This window comes from Conger conger, chromosome 2 (genome assembly GCF_963514075.1).
Source record: "Conger conger chromosome 2, fConCon1.1, whole genome shotgun sequence".
Lineage (NCBI taxonomy): Eukaryota > Metazoa > Chordata > Actinopteri > Anguilliformes > Congridae > Conger > Conger conger.
The window spans coordinates 69,330,484-69,346,722 of record NC_083761.1 but is presented as its reverse complement, the minus strand read 5'-3'; the positions used below and the strand labels follow the sequence as shown (position 1 = coordinate 69,346,722).

At 39.2% G+C, this 16,239-nt stretch overlaps 1 protein-coding gene across 1 annotated transcript in view; it reads right to left on the bottom strand.

Annotated features, from left to right (window-relative positions):
• Nucleotides 1–9,510, bottom strand: part of atf7ip (activating transcription factor 7 interacting protein) — a 30,067-nt gene extending 20,557 nt beyond the window's left edge. Inside the window, exon 1 of the mRNA XM_061222520.1 lies at nucleotides 9,228–9,510. The gene's annotated coding sequence lies outside the window, so the exon portion shown is untranslated. The remainder of the gene's footprint in view (nucleotides 1–9,227) is intronic.
• Between the last annotated feature and the right edge of the window lie 6,729 nt (nucleotides 9,511–16,239).

Sequence of the window (16,239 nt, the reverse complement as noted above, 5' to 3'; positions counted from 1 at the left end):
ACCAGTCATTTTATTAAGACAGAATCATCACCACAAAAGTCACAGGTCTAACATTCTTGTATATGTTCAAGTCAAAATCCTTGCCGGAACAGAGCACATCCTGCCTGCAACAACTCCAACTATTCACTGGCTTCACATGACATCACTCTCTGCACTTCCTGCCAGTGAGGATCTGTCACGTGGCACTTAATCTCCATACTGCAGTCCAGCGTGTATGTGCTGCATTTCCATAGACATGCGCCAGGGTTTATTGTTTATCCACAGCCACTTAAAGGCCTTTGTGTCGCTTCAGCCTCACCATCTGCATACCTCATGCATACTTTTGATCCAATCCCTTGGTCCTCATTGGGCCAGGTGGGGTAAATGGGCACAGACAAGGTTGTAGGCAGGTTGTTTGTAACAGAGATGGTAATACCATTGACTATGGTCTCTGCTTGTTGGTAAAAGACAGAGACTAGCATTAATAGCTTTAATGGAAGTGTGAAGGAATAGAATAGAAGTGCCAAGCAGGCATTAGGGAGGGGTGGCTTTGGTGCTTCCAAAACTAGCAACTGGGTCAGCAGTCTGAGCATTTTGCATGATACTTTGAACCTTGAAGCTCAACCATTGTTGTCCTGTCTGGCTCTGTGGCTGCCCTATATCTCTGGTGCGGCTTCGCCACGCCAGGCCCTGGGATGCCAGATGTGAAGAGGCAGTGCTTGAAAAGACACCTGGCTGACAACTATGAATAGCTTCCTTTTGCTGTTACAACGACTACATATTATTACTACATATTAGAACCTAATTGGTCTGGTCGCTTCTTCTCCTGAAGATTTCAGTTTTGGAGTAAGAGGAATTAACCAGTACGTTGCAGTTTAGACATTTTGTGACTTTCTCTCTTCATTGACAGTACAATGGGCACTGTTAAATTTTTAAGCTTTACCTAACAATTCACACTGAGGCTCAATCAATTAATTGGACACAACCAAATGAACATGGAGGGGGGGGGGTTGTAAATGTGGTTTAAATCTATATCCTATTCTGAAATGATGTAAGGGCATACAGGAAATTTGAGACATCTCTTAATGAGCCTCAAGCATTTCTAAAGGAGGTTCTATTTATTTCATTGTATTCTTATCCCCAGCTTTTTCCTTATGTATCACCACATTAACCCCTGAACAACAGAAACCTTGGCAACAATCCATGTTGCCCATTCTGCTCTCTGTTTCTGCCTTGTACTGAATGCGCCCTGATAGCTATATTGATGGCCCTTAAAACAGCAACCATGTCCTGCGGCAAAATGTGGTGCTTTTTATTTTAGCATGTGGGGAACCACAGAATGCCTGCAAACGTGTTCAAATAAAGCGGTAAAATGTTATCATAGACTATACCAAAGAAAGAAGGTATGCTTCAAATTTCCCGACTTATTTTTGGATTGTGACACAGTAGTGTTCAATATACATTAGCAACTCAATGAAGTAAAAATATAGATTCTATAAAGATCTTACTTTCTTCACCATGCCATTTTGTGGTTACATTATGATATACAGAACACTCAAAGTGTGCAGAGATTGTGGGTTTTGTGCTGAATGCATATGTACACACACTTATGCAATATATGACAAGTAGTATATTGAGGGACTGAAAGACAAGTTTAAGTCATGCTCATCTCAAATAATGTTAAACTTGGACATGAATAAATATAAGAATCTCATCAATTATTAAACCCTTTTTTCAAGGTTCCGAGGTTCGCAGTACATTATAAATGCATCAGACAATTTAAAATACCTTAATTTGTAGCATACTAGGAAAGGGTTTGGTATTTAGCTATAGCTATAGCTAAACAATAATGGAGATAAATCTGAATAACTCTGAACCTTTGAGTAAGGGTTCTATCCTAATCTGTTCTTTACATTTTTTCTTAGTGAAAGGATTGGCAGTAAATAAGGGAATGCACCCTGGTTACAGCTGGGGAAAAGGAGTGGGGGTTGGGAGATGGGAATATACCAAGGGTTTCAGTGTGGGAATCTCAGGAAGACTCAGAACAACTCAGAGTCAACGACAAATACAGACAAGTGAGACACTCAATCATTCGATAACTTTTACAAACATGAACATGCATACAAATGGACACACCCTCAGATGCAATTATAAACCATAAGAACAGGCACTATAGCAACACATTTACACCTTTGTAAACATGCACAAAACCTGCTAAACCCACATGAGCACACTTCATAAAGAAATGCACACACAAGAATACAAAACCACACACACATACACACACAGGCATGTGCACCTCCCCCACCCTTTTAACACAGCCCCATAGAAACAGACAGAGTGGAAAATTACAGCTAAGGATGGACTGTACCACTGTAAAAGGACAGGGGGGATTCAGGTCAATTATGCATCACACACAAGAGGAGCCAAATATGATTTCAGTGTCATAAAAAAATAATGTGCAGTACTTCTGTTATTTACATACTATTTTCCTTTTCTTTTCCTATACATAAAAATACATTTTAAAACATTCATCTCAAATAATGCTCAACAACACTTTTACATACTATACTATGTTAATTGAAAGCGATTTCACCTTTGAGAACAGTTGAATGTAGTGGGTGGACTGAATGTCAATTTTATATTTTTGCCCTCATTATCAAGTCAGAATTATCATTATTCTGGTGCCTGATCTGAAATGGACATACCTTTGATCACAGAAGAGATAAACAAAATCCAGACAGATCAACAACTGAATGACAGAAAGAAGTAATAGTATTTTGATTATTACTGCATTTCCTCCGCCTGTGAAAACAGTGCTATGGCTAATTTTATTATTTTTTCTTTCTCCTGGTGTTCTACTTTCTTTAGACAGTTACAGTTTGAAACCATGACTAATGAATACCGAAGCTTATTGTGACTGTCCACTGCAATACCACTATCCAAACATGAGTACCATGTCAACCCTTTGTCCTGCAATATGTTCCTTTTTTACGCTTTATTCATTCATAATTTTTCTTTGTTTTGTCTTTTTAAAAAAAAGGCTTTTTCCTTTTTCCCCTTTTCTCAGTCTAATGCAATTATCCTAAGAGTGGTGTACAACTCCAACCAAGTGACCCAGATTTCCAACCCAGATTTACTTGGTAAACTAGAACATAATCTACCAAATAGGACCAGGCAAACCATTTGAAGTTCCAAAATCAAGTTAATTATACTTGCGGACATATACATCATTGCCAAACTTTTTGGTGGATGCTAGAGAAATAGCCATGTCCAGTGTCATTATGTTTGAATGCATATAAAATACGTCATGCAGTAAAGTGTATGCTTGTATAATCTGTGTGATTGCCTGAATGTTCAACACTAGCACAACAGTTAAAGATGTTTGTAACAAGATGTGCAGTTGCTAATCTTCAATAGAATATATTTCATATAACATTTGAAGGTATGTCCATCTTTACATCTTAATACAATCAGTATTTTTTAAATCTTCAGTCTGTCAGTTGTTATAACTCACAAATAAGGAGAGCTCCTCAGTTTTTGTAAGTTGCACATACTAACAACTATAAAATTCCTGTTCCAGGAATTTAAGCATTGCCAATAGTCATTTCTGTCAACTAAATTTGACAGATTCCTCAAAAGAAAAGAAAATAAAGTGGAAATTTAAAACAGAGAGCTCAGACAAATTAAAGATTACAAGAGATACAAATGAAAAAAAAACATCACCAGGTATCTGTTTAAACGGGCCACTCTGGTGTTTGATTGGACAGCTAGTCATTAAAGAAAGATTACATCACAAACCATTTGTAGGGAATCATTACATTTGCGATATGTTTACATTTAGATTTAAATAGTTAATTAGATTTAAATTTGCTTTCTAAAATATAATGTGCCCACCATAATACCCAAACACAGGATTGCATAAATAGCTTTTCTTTCAGTTTGTACATTTATAATGCTATAAAAATGCATTTCTTAACATTTATTTAGTTAGGGTCCATAAACATTTTAAGTAACCAAATTGTTATATTAAAAACTAAAATAAATCAAAATATATAGCCATTTCATAATCACTATATTATACTTTATTTAAAATGGACATTTAACCATAACTTATGGGTATCACTGACAGGTCTTCTGCTCTGTAAATTCAGTAATTAAGCAGATATGGTCGAGCTCCTGTGTAGCTTTGGTAAATCAGTCACACTGCTGCATTTCTGCTGCACTGCGCTGCTGGCAGAACAGACTGAAATTGAAATTTCACTTTTAATAGAAAGAGCTCAACCAGCTCCACCCCCGCAAACCCCCTTTGCTCCTGAATTCCTGTCAATGTGCAGTATATTCACTTTGCCCAGTTACTGGCTAGTGCATAGCTAGAATCGCAGGGAGAAACAATACATTACATTTATGCTGTACCATTGTGTTAAACAAAGGGGTGTTCAGTATCTATTGAGTAAGACTAAATGGACAAGACAACACTAGCGCTGTGGTGTGAGGTAGAAAGGGTGGTGCGGATAGACTGCTTGAATGAGTTGGTGAGCACAGAACTGCAGCGCTGCATTCCTTGCATGCACGGGTGCATCACTGCAATAGCGCAGAGAGAAACACAGTCCGAAAATCATCTAGCTACATAAAATACATATTTTTAGAGTCAAGTAAACGATTTTAACGGTTTTCTGGAAAAAAAAATATCTATGAAAGTATGATAAAAAGAGAACATTTTTAGAATATAACTGCTGCAATTATTTCCGCTTAGCTACATTTTGATTAAAAGAGACTAGTACATGTTAGTGGTGCAAAATGCATGTAGTATCCATTGTAAATGCCTTTCCTTTGTTTAAAAGTTTTTTTTGATTTGTTCAAATATTTTCAGAACTTGTATCAGAATAGGCTTCAGCCAGGGCTATTCACACTTCCATGTCAGTGCTTCAGCCCTATGCTGTTTGCCCCCCCCCCCTTTGTGGATTTCTATAGCAGATGGTGCCTGTGCTCATTCCCTGCTGCAAAACAAAATGGCCACCAGTTCTGCAGCTAGGGCAGCCTGGCTTGCAGCTGCGCACTGAAGCTGTGGAATTATGAAGATTTACATTGGGAAATGTTTCCATTTATTTACATTTCTAATGTTTTTTATTCATGTAAAATGTATTGCAAATGTATTGTATCGTTTATTTTATTTAGACAGGTTAATGCGGGGTTGCCAACTTTTCAGGCTTTGGGTGAGTCACACACTTTCAGGCTCTGTCTCGTACTCTCACGCCGTATAATCGAATCTATTCCCAGCCAAATTGTGGTCGCATCCCAGTCTGAGATCTAAATAACCCCCTACGGAATATACCTCAGAATATACCTCAGGGCAGCCAGCTACAAAACTTGTCAACTCTGAGCTCTGGGGGTGCTTTGGAGAGGCTATTTAGGCTACATTATTAGTGTATTTGTGTTCATGACACTGCATATATAGTTGTTCTGTTCACCTTCTCGGTTTGTTGTGATTTCAGACTGATTGAACTACATCTGTATTGCTTAAGCTCTGCTTCAGCAGTCTTCCCAGGGCTTGAGGCTGACACATTACATTAATGGCATTTGGCAGACGCTCTTATCCAGAGCGATGTACAGTTGATTAGACTAAGCAGGAGACAATCCTCCCCTGGAGCAATGCAGGGTTAAGGGCCTTGCTCAAGGGCCCAATGGCTGTGCGGATCTTATAGTGGCTACACTGGGATTAGAACCACAACCTTGCGTGTCCCAGTCATTTACCTTAACCGCTATGCTACTGGCTGCCCGACACTCGTCCATGAATTTGGTTGCAACCTCCATGGTTGTCCTATGTTTTCAAGCACCATTTTCCAGCACTATTGTCACTGATCCAACTCTAAAATCTTGTAACCTGAAGTTCAATTCATATAGTCACTCTGCCTTGATGATCTCCCAGGAGGATCTTCAGTGAGAGGTCCTTGTATGACTTGAGCATATACCTTTCTGAGCATTTGAATGACATTAAGGAACTGGCAGAGTGTGGGACCTCCATCTTCAGGAGAACATGGTTGTATGTTCCACGGACTGATTTCCAACTGCAAACACTACCTCCACCAGGTTTTACAGATAACAGGGGGTAGGTGGGTGCTTTGGATCACGAGCCGTTCCTTTCATTCTCCACACCTTTCTCTTTCAATCACTTTGGTACAGGTTAATACTTGCTGCATTTCTCCATACGACTTTGTTCCAGAATGTTCCAGTTTTTTATGCTCTGTTTTAACAAACTCTAACCTAACGATTTTGTTTTGGAGTCTTGTACTCACATAATTGTACTCATGCCTTGCTTCTCATTAATGACATGACAACTTGACTTACCTATATTTACCTTGTGAACTAGACTTGATGTTCATGGCTATGGATAACTGATGCTTTAAGTGAATTGTACCTTATCTGATGAATGTGTTCTGTAGTTGTTCAATGACTAATGCACTTATTCCATGTCACTTTGGATAAACGCATCTTAAAAATAAATGTAATGTATAAGTAATGAGACTTAACAGGTAACTGAGGTTATGCAAGTATAGTGAGTAAGCTTGAATATGCTCCCATTGCTTGCCTGTGAGTCTGTGACTATCCATTTTTGACCACAAAGATATTAGCTTTGTGGTTTTACTCCAGAATTGCATAGCATGCATAATTTCTTTTGGTGGGACGATGGCTGGGTCTGTGGGGTGCCTAATAGACTCCAGCTCTTGGAGGAAGCTAATGAGCAGACAACGCAAGACATCAACAGACAGGATCAAGCTTGGTGATTGCATAGAAGGCAGTAAAATAAAGAGGTATACACCAAGTAAACATGAAAATTCATGTCATATTTCCCTTTCAGATATTCCGCTAATCACTAACCACCTGCAGGTTATTGAACATGCTGAAATGTCTAGCAATGGGAATTCCACTGAAAAGCAGATGGAGCGAGATTTTATCCTTTGCGGCCTCAAGATGCTCAAGAACTGCTGCAGTTTTCAGTGACCTTCAAAATTCACGACAGGTTATCATTGACTGACACTGAAGACTCCAGGGAAGTGTTCACAACAATTACATGTAGAAGACAAGAAAGGCTCAGTGTGTGACAAACCTGACAGAAAATCTTGATTTCACATTTTTTCTGTTATACTAGTAGTAGGTAGAGGGAACTGATAAGAACTTTTTTTTTTAAACACACAGAAATTAGCTCTTGCTTTCACAAAGAAATTGGGTCGCAAGTGTCCAGTTACAAGCATTCAGAGAAAATTATGTTCCTGGGCAAATAAATTATCTGGCCCTGTCTACAACATGCTTGATATGGTAACCTGCAGTATAATAAACTAAGGAATAAACTAATGTATTTCATGGTTTATTACATTGATGGACAGTGATTGTCAATGTATGCACTCAGAAGCCAGAGGCTAGTCTCAGATAAGCTTGAACAGTGTAATCTATGAGATGACATTCTTCTTTTGTCTTTTAGGAGGACAAAAAATGGTACAAACAGAATTTGTCATAAAATTAATTATTCTACCTTCGGTCCACAAAAGCCCTGTTTGCATGTCTGTATATTTTGCAGAAACCGAGACACAACAGCAGTCACGTCCGAGACTGCAGTTCCCAGACTCACCACACTGCAACACAGTCAGTGCACAGATATAGCCATCCATTTCACCTCGATAGAAAATATGTTGGGGACTCTCCGGCAGTAATTAGTTGTGGACAGTTTTTGTGGGAAAAAGATCAGCAAAATACAACAATATAAATACTGCCATGGCAATGCTACCAAAGTGTAAGCTTCATATGTTGTTTCTTTACTACAGTCAGTATCTACATTGAAAACCTGAAAAACTGGTGAAGTAAGCTAATGATTTTGTGAACTTATCTTACCTTCATAAAAAACTAGAAGAATGTTCTATACCTGCCCATCCCTCAATCAATCATATAAAAAGATTTTGTATAAATTGAAATTGAGCTCATTGTTAAATTATCACATTCATAAAATGTTATTGATTATAAAACCCATAATTCAAAACCTTGACTTGTGCATAAATAACCTACTCCTTGTCCATTAATCCAGTCTGTGTCTTACTGTGTTGAATTTTCAAGTATGTCCACGTTAGCAATTAATTGTTGTCAGGTTAACAGAAAAAAGGGACCATTCTGAATGAAGTACCCTCAGCTCCAACTAGCATTTGAAGGAATACCAACAAATAGACTGAACGCTATTCCAGCATTGACCATGCACATGGTAAATGCCCATAAGTGGATCTTCATTATTTCAATTTCAAAATATTTCAAAATAAAGACTTGTAATACTTATGAGACTATAAGGTACAAAGCAACGTGTTCTTGAGAAGAAAAATGGAGATGCAATTTAATGTGAAATTGTAGGTGTCAGATCAACCTTGGGCCATTCTGAAAATGTAATAAGCTCTTATTAGCAATTTGAGGAATGCACATCCCCCACCCCCAAATGTTTTCAGGGGGTTTGTTTCCTCCATTATTATAGTGATGTTGCTAATCTGCTATTTATTATTTGTTTGAACAATAAAAGCAACTGAACATACAGTAAATATACATACCACTCCCAAAAAAGGTGTAATATATACTATAGGGTAGTGTAGTGTAGTATACAGTATATGCAGTATAGTATACAGTCTCATGTTTCTAATGTAATAGCCTCAGCCAGGATATGAGCCACAAACAAGTGCATCGACCCTTCTGCTCCCTCCTGACCCTTCAGGCAAGGTTAGCATTACAAGCAAAAAAAACAAGAACATCACCGTCATAGCTATGAGGTAAACACGGTGTACGGTATAGTGTCTCAGATAATTTGATAATGAACCGACAATGACAAAATGTTGTTCAGACCAATTAACGAATTAACACCAGTTTCCAATAGTAACATTAAAATACAATCAATTACAGTAGCACATACACCAGACTAGGCCTCAAGTCCCTGTGATTCAAATGGGTAGCGGCTGACCCTTCAACCTTTCTGTCCTCATAGCAGTTTCACAACACAATTTTTTAAGACTTATTTAAAATGAAATTAAATAAACAAAATGTAGATGCAATGAAGAGAAAACAATCCAAATAGCCTAGAACATTGAAAATCTAAATGCCGCACAATTACAACTGAAAAAAGCTTTAAAATATTAAATGGGAAATTTTTGTTTTAAATTTAGTTAAAAAAAAAAACTAAACTAAACTAAAAACTGCGGAACAGTGGGAAATAGAAAACTTACCTTTAGTTTTTTAATTCCGCACACAGATGTGAAATCCCTTTTCCGTTCTTAATGTTCCTTTGCCGCTCTGCGTTTGTATGACGTAATAAGTCAGTTGCCTCCGTCACTGTCGGTTGAGTAGGCCGCCAGTGTGCAAGGATCACAGCCACGTCACACACTCGTGCACACACACACACACACACATGCACACCCCAAGGGACACACGGTGAAAAGGACTACAACAGAGCAAGGCCTCGCTCAGTCAGTATGCTCCTGCTCTCAGCGGCCAATAGCACGCTCAACTCTACCCCTCTGCTTCTGTAGTGAGCACAAGCTGGGGGCGGGTTAGGGGCCGGGCTTAGAGAGAGGGAGCGAGAGAGAACGAGGGCGAGAGGAAATAAGCACCTCCCACCGTGCTCTTTAAAACACAATGCAGTCACATGGAAGCACACATTTAAGGCAACACTGCATGTTTGTGGGCTGCTTGTTTCGATTTTTTGGAAATGCCAATGAAACATACTGTATATTAAAACAAATATTGTCACCGTTTAAACCCCCTCATCCAGAACTTTCCCAACCTTTTCCTTCCTGCTAAACCATATAGGTATATTTTTTTGTTGAAGATGCTGGATTTTTATAACATGAAATTATGTTTCTTGGCATCTTCATGCCTGCTGTGAACAGGTAATTGTAACACCGGAACATGAAACCATTTTTAACTTCTCCTTTCTCTACCGTTACCCCTCCCCCCTCCGCTCTCCCCTTTATACTTTGTCCCCCACAGTGCCCCTCCTTCCTTTATTTTGGCGCTTTCTGTTATCACACCTCCTTCCCCTTCTTGCCCCTCCCTTTCCCACAGCCCATGCACATTTAATAGGAACATGCATGCAAGTGTGAGGTCTGTGTGAGATCATTAATTTTTGTAGATCTCTGTGTCTGCAGGATCTGTTCCAAACAGAAGCACCTCTGGAACACCTCTGGCCCTTTCTTGAATAGTAGCAGTCCTCTACATTCACGACGCACAATAACATTATATTATTTATATAGGTATAGGCTCTATGTGTATGTCTGTGTGTGGATGTGTGTGTGTATGCGCGTGCGTGTGCAATTTGCTTTGAAGGTCAAGATTATTGAAGCACTTCATTGTTGCATAAGAAAGATCAAAGTGCATTAAAAAAACACTATGCTACCTTCCATTATAATTTTCACAAAATGGTGGCTGAATGTTTGCCTTTCATCGAAGCAATGGATCGAGGACAGACGTATGAGTCCATTTAAACAATACAATATAGTATCAGAGTGCAGAAATGAGTAACACGTGAGTAACAAAAGCGTAGAAGATGAGCGAGCATGAAAAAACACGAAGGGGGAGGGGAGAGCGCAAGAGAGCCAGCGGCATTCAGAAGACAGGCGGGGGGAGGGGTGGGAAACAAGAGAGGGGGGGAGGGGTTGAGTGTGCAGAGCAGTGGGAGGAGTCTATGCTGGGGATGTATGCAGTCTTTTATGAGTGCAGTAGCTTTAAAAAGCAGACATGACCGATGCCATTTGTCTTACACAAGACATTCAGCTATGTGATGTCTAAGGTGTGAAAGTTTCAAAGGCACTTGAGCAATTCATACAATGATATTTTCTGTCCATCAGACGGCATAACAGAATACTATAAAATAGATGACTATAAAATGACAACTTTCCATCTTGTTATGTGAAATAATTGATATTTAGGTTCTCAAGATTTATATTTTATTGTTGATGCCTTGCTCTTTTTAGAAGGATGAACAGCTCCATTTTATTGTATTATTATATGTTTAAACTTCCCTGGTTAAATATCCTTTGTCATTTCCAAATGTAATTATGTTATCAAGTATGTTATCTCAACCCCCCCCCACCCCCCACCCCCCTCCGAACAAAGTACAAAACCCACATTCTATTTTCCCAGGTCAGCCATTTTGTATATTCTCAACAAACCTTTCATTCTGAATCCTTGCCTGCTAAAATGTCTGCTTGCTACACTGTAGTTTCACTGCTGTCCCATAGAGGGAGAGTTGAGAACAGTCATCAAATACTTTTCCTTATATGTATTTCAGTACTTAAGGTCCATTAGTCACCTTAACATGGGCCACCTTAGTACTGTGAATAATTTGTGTCACATGTCTAATCTGTTTTCAGCTGGAAATTTATGAAAGGCTAAAACAGTCTCACTTACAGAATAACTAGAATGCTGTTTGTATTGCGTACCTTACTGACAAAACTTCATTTATAATTTGAATATGTTATGTATTTAATATATTAATGTATTGATTGTCTATGAAGGACAGGACGCATTACAGTCCTGGTGTAAAATCCAGCTATGACCAGCTTGAAATACCTGCTACTAGCTGTTTCAAAACAAAGCTTAAACTGCTCAAACCATGTTGAGTATAGAGCTGGTCTAACTAGTCAACCAGCTACCAACTGTTTCAAAACCTAGCTTTTTTTCAACAGGGAGTGCTCATGTTTGTGGAAGTATATTAGCATAGATGTATGTCTGTACTAGGTCCTATGGGTTAGTCATTTTGTGCCTATTTTGTTTGTTTGTTAAAAAATGTTGTTCCAAAATTGATTAAACCTTCAGTTACTGGAATTTTTCCTTAATCAAACATAGATACTATGTTGGCAGATGGCCTGCCAGTAATTATGCATTCAGTCATTGGCTTTCAGTAATTATGCAACTTATGGTGGCTTATGTGGGAAAACATTTGTGTATGTCTAATTTTCGCAAAACTAGTATCAAGCAATAAACCTGAATTAAGAATTGAATATCCCCTGAAAATAACATATTACTAACAACATATAACTGAATATGTTAATAGGTGGACAGCAAAGCAATGGTAGATGTGAAATTCTTGGTATCCCACCAAGGCACAGGACAGCTGTGGTAGGCTAACCGAGATGGAGGAGAGTCAGTCATTGGGCACTTCTTTCAGCAGCCCCATATCTACGGGGTGAGGTGTGTTACACAGTCTCATGGCTTCTGTTGACAGGATCCTAATGGGCACAATTAAACAATACTGATGCTGAACCCCAGTGCATACTAGCGTCTGCATTACTACCACTAGGGAACCATCTGCTAACTCCTGTCCACTTGTTGAAGACTTCATTTCTGCTGGAGAAGGATGTGAACCTGTCAGACGACATCAGCAAATAGTACAGAAACCACCACCAATCTATTCTGGACTAGACTTGAGGGGACCAGCATCTCCCTGTACTTCAGAATGCTTTTAGTAGCTAACATTTTACAGGTATCACCACTGGACTTTAAGGACACAGTCTTTCACATTCCTATTCCATCTGTGCCCAAAATGTGGAGGACAGTCAGGATTCAGGTAACCAGTGTGTGTTCATGCTACACCCATGAAGAGACTGAGAGGCTCTTATATTTCTGTTAAAAAGGGCTTAGGACAAGAATGAGTTCTCTGCAAACACAGATTCCATTCCCTTGGAGATGAGGTAGCTGTCTGTCAGGACAGGTCTGCAGCACACGTGTGGCCCCACCTATAGAAGACTGAATATATCTGTGCCTCAGGGCTCAGGGTGTTCTCTTCTGGCCAGTCCTTTCTGCCACACCCGTAGGGTAGACAAACACTAAAAATTGCAATTGTGCCCGATTTCATTGGATAAACCTACAATTTTCCTTCAATTTGTTAAATCGAACACCTATTTTTTTGTGGGGGGGGTTTCAGTTGGTTGGGGGGGGGGGGTGGTTGTTCAGATTGTCCTATAACCTGGAAGATCTGGACGTGGAGCCACCCACACATTGGTAAAAGCAAACCCCCTCCCTTGGAACACAAACACCCTCCCTCAGAACACAAGCGCCTCTAGATCTAAATCCAGGCTTTCCCCCCCTTTTTTTCTCCAAATTTGGTATGCCCAGTCACGTTCATTGCCCACCCTCATTGCTGCAACCTCTCTAGAAATCTCAGAGACCGTAAGCAAGCATGAGCTCTCCTCTGAAACACAAGACTTCAAATCACTGCTTAGACCACAAGTTGAATTTGCACAGACATGAGTCAGAGGAAGACATTTTATCTTCACGTACAGCTTCAGCAAGAAAACTACGGGTGCCCAACTGACAAGAGGAGTTGCTTGAGAGCAATGAGTCATGGTCATTCTAGCTGACTGAATCCCTCCATCTATGAGGATACCTATCAACAGAAACCCTCACTGGGTAATGCAGATTTGTACATAACCCTCCTTCATGACACTTCTTCCCAAAGGCAGCCTTGAGGAAAGTCCATGCAATTTCCACTGTGTCTTCTGGTTCTCATAAGTTAATTAGTGAATATCTTGACTACAAATGTAATTGCGCTAAATAGGGTAGATATCAATATCGTCTTTCTCTGTTCTGTTTTAAGAGTGTTATCCAATCAGAATTCACTAACCACATTCCTTTAAGACCTTCCAGAAAAGCTGCTTTTTCTTATGTCTAAAAGCAAAAGAGTTCTTTTAGGGGTTTTTTTTTGTACCTGCCACCTGCCTAGCCTGATACAAATACCCCACCTTGTGCTCATCAAAATGCATCTAACATCAAACACAAAGTAAAAAATTGCCACTAAATAGTTTCCTCCGCATATATAAAAAAATTGTTGGCAGCCATGTGAGAGAACAAAAGCTCAGTCGCTTAATGAGGAGAGCCTGACATCTGCAAGGTTCTGTTCCAACATGTGTATAAAATAGCAAGAGCTGCAGAGCACTGCCTAACCAAAATTAAGAGGACATTCTGTCGAAAGTGCAGCATGCAGACACAGAACCTTGTTTGGTAGCTAAAACTAAAAAGATTTTTTAAGATTGATCAATTTATTTTTTTATTGTTGTTTTCTGTTTTTATAGCTACATGGAAATTAAGCTAGTTATGTATCCGGATACACTGCAAATAACTGAAACTTCAGTAGTTATACAGTAATTAATAATTCAGTACAGTAAGTAAAAGGCAGTAATCATTATTACCCACCATGTATAAATCAACCCACCATACTGTATTAAGTACAGCCATGTGTCAGAAATCGGAATAGTGTTTAAAATCTACCAATATCAACCAATATTATGGTATGGTTGTCAAATTATAATTTCATTATAGTCAATTAGCCTAATAGACATATAGTCAATAATCCAGGACGTGTTTATGGTAGGCATTTGTTTTCCATCTCTTATTTAATCATGTAAGCTAGCTGCTCCTGCTGTTATGATGTCAGTAAGTAACGATGACGCTAGCTCTTCAAGAACAAATGCAGTCTGCGATTGGTTCACCATGTATTAAATGGTCTTAAACAGGTGGATTTAAAGAATCGCGTTTGTTCCTCAGCTTTCTAAAATACATTACACCCGCAGCCTAAATAAGGGCAAACCTATCATTGTAAATTAAGTCATGCTAGAAATGTTTGTTTCTTTATGGCTGGGGTTGTTCTTTGAGGTTGTGTGTGTGCCTGCTCAGTGTATTTTAACACTTCAACACTTTACAGTCACTGTTTTCCAGATCCCTGGGTCATGCCAAGCCGTATCAGCTTTGAAGTGAAGCTGGGCAAGCTACTTCCACTGGGCGTACACAGCCAGTTCCACTGGGATTTGCATGCCAATGCAGTGCAACCGTAACAAAGTGAACTAATTAATACTGAATAATCTTCTTCCCACTCTTCAGCTGTGTTCCATCTTTTGTGTATGAGGATAGCCAACCACCAACCTCAACCTGCCATTAATCTTTAGTATGAAGCTGGTTAGGCACATTACTGCAGCATTTTTGGGATTATATAAACTTAGATTCATTTTAAAACTGGTGTTACTAAATATGTTTTTGATTTCCAAATATATACTTCGTTTTTAGTTAGGCTGAGCAGTAATTGTAGATATCTGGGACTTAAATGCTGACAGTGTGTGTGTCTGTGTGTGTGTATGTGTGTGTGTGGTGCTATTACACAAGGCTTAACATGACCTTTCAAGTGTTCTTTACACTGGTATGTTAATCTACATCTGGAAATCTTGAAATGAGCAAAACAGCGAAATGATACCATCTTGTGGTTACATTTACAATACTTGTAATGTGTTTTCTACAATACTACGTCTCCCCCTGTTGGCACCTAAATGCATGTGCAGCCTATTTATTAAACATGCCTGCAATGCAATTAAGATAGCTGTTTCACTGATGTTCCACCAGAAATGAAATACTTCCTGAATACTGGTGGGAAATGTTACATCCTGCTTTAACAAGACATGATAAGTCAGTTTATAAGTTTACTGCCCTAATATGGGCTAGGTCTTTGAAGTCAGACCATCAAATGCACAAAGTTCTCCTGACAAATCCAGGAAAGCCAGCATTAACTTCCCCAAAAATTGAAAAAGGAAACTGCTTATCAAAAACATACCACCACTAGATAACATATATTTAAGTATTCTACTGTATAAGTGAAAAGTCTAAAGAACAGCCTTTTGAGATGGAGTGCCACAAACATGTATTATTTTGTTTTAAATAACCACATCTATATTTTATCTTCTGAGGGTTGGTGGCATCTGGTGTCTCCATAAACTGAGGGGACAGGTTTGCTTTGCCAATTCTTTCATGTTACCTCATCGATAGGTAATATTTTATAAGTTTAATGTATAAAACCCTACTCAAAATATGCATTCCAGCTCTGAGCCCACTCATCGCCCAGGCTGACAGCATTCCCCAAGCTCTCAAGACTGCCGTAATCAGCCCCAAACTTAAGATTCCCACCCAGGACCAGGACCTGAGGCCCAGGATAGTTCCTATCTCCAACCTCCCTTTCCCTTCCAAGTTCTTTGATAAAGCGGTTGCTGCTCAGCTTCAAGAGCATCTATACCATAACAACCTCTATGACAGCTTCCAGTCTGGTTTCTGGACCGCTCATAGCACAGATACAGCGCTACTCAGAGTAATGATCTCCACGTGATTGCTGATGCTGGGTCCCCTTCCTTCTTATCCTCCTTGATCTAAGTGCCACATTTGATACAATCAACCACACCATCCTCAAAACCTCTGACAGGC